Source organism: Odontesthes bonariensis, chromosome 8 (assembly GCF_027942865.1).
Source record: "Odontesthes bonariensis isolate fOdoBon6 chromosome 8, fOdoBon6.hap1, whole genome shotgun sequence".
Lineage (NCBI taxonomy): Eukaryota > Metazoa > Chordata > Actinopteri > Atheriniformes > Atherinopsidae > Odontesthes > Odontesthes bonariensis.
The window spans coordinates 17,465,914-17,467,635 of record NC_134513.1 but is presented as its reverse complement, the minus strand read 5'-3'; positions in this window follow the sequence as shown (position 1 = coordinate 17,467,635).

Here is a 1,722-nt window from a genome sequence, read left to right as displayed (position 1 = left end):
TCCTTTGACCTGTCAAACAGCTCATTCTGGCCCCCGTTCTAGAATAAGAAGTAGCCATAACAAACTAGCCAACGCAATTGTGAACTTCTACATTCTGAGGCGTCAGTGAAAAGAAGTAAGTATTATTAAAAGGTATTTAATGAACAGACAGCTGGAGGAGGGGGAAGAAAAGTGGGAAAACAGACGAAAAGAAGAATCATCTTCGTCATAGCCTTAGGTCTACGGCAGTTCTGATGGAAACATTGATATTTTTTATGAGGTGGAGGCATAGAAGCAAGCTGGGTGGTGCAACTGTCATCCCCTACAACTTACTTTTCGGTTCTATCTCAATCACATGTAAATGATAGTAACGCCATGAGTTGGTCTGTTGACAAAGTACGCAGCCCTCGTCAATAAGTCAGTCCGACTACTCTACAGGGTGGCTATGAGCACAGTGACAGTGAAGTTTGGAGCTGCCTGAGTTCCGTGGCCATATTCTTACAGTAATTGATTTGCTTTTATCAAACAAAGTTATATTTTGCCAAATAGTGAAAATATATATATCAATACGCATACATATATTCCTAATGTCAGCATGAAAACTGTCATATTTCAATGTAAAATTTTAAACTAATGCAAGGGTTGGAGGATTTAGAAACAAATTGTTTAAACTAAACAAAAACAACAATATAAAACTAAATATTTCAGTTCAAATTCAGCAAATTTGTAGCATTCACTCTCTTGATGTCTTTGTAAGAAGCTGTCGACAGGAACAACAGGAAAAGCACAACTTTAGCCTCGGCGAGTCGCAGGAAGTTCATTTAGTGGGTCATGGGGCAGTTGAAATGCTAATACGTGCCTAGCTTCAGCCTGATCCCATTAGAACGTACAAAACCGTTCTCGCATTGGGGAAGAGTAACAAGAACATACACAATGCACAGTTTTCTCAGTTAAAAGAAACAAAGAAAGACTAATCTCACAAATGACTAGAAATGTGTTGTTTCACTTGTTACTGGAGCATAAATTCCCAGTTGTTCTTTAAATGCATTTGCCCTCAGTGCTCTAAGGGCTACAATGTTCTCACAGAACTGGAGTTACATCCAGTAATTACCTCCCAGCGGACAAGCCCATAAGCTATGACAAATTCAAGGGATGGCAAGACCCTATATCCTACAGGCTGTCCTAGCTAACAGTTTCAAATAATCAAGACAATTTTAATAATTTATCATTTTTGTCTGGGCAGTAGGGAGCCAGCAACAGAAATTGGGACCGATAGTGAGCTGCCAGCTATATATTACCGGCTTATCGACCGGTAAAATTGATCAATCTAATTCTTTTCATGTCTGAGTTGTTGGTTTAGGTTGTAAAACTCTTTATACGAGACTAGGGTTGGCCTACAAGTGGCTTGGCTGCCGTCAGGAGTAACTTCCAGTGCTTTGCATATAGAAGGGCTGAGGAGTAAAAAACCGACCCAGCATTTAGTGGACTACCCAGCCCTCCAGCAATTCGATAGATTTGCTACAAAAGTGCGAAATCAGCCAATACCAATCCAAAATAGGGCAGAAGAAAAGACTTCAAACTTCAGATTATTAAATTGCTAATTGTAATTTGTCAAAATGACTTTGTGTGAAACACATTTCGTTATAGCCCTCAAGGGATCTCGTCTTTTCATCAGAGGCCTTTCCCGAGTAAATCAGCACGATCATATTACTCAGCTACTATAAAAAAAAATGACGTTCTAGC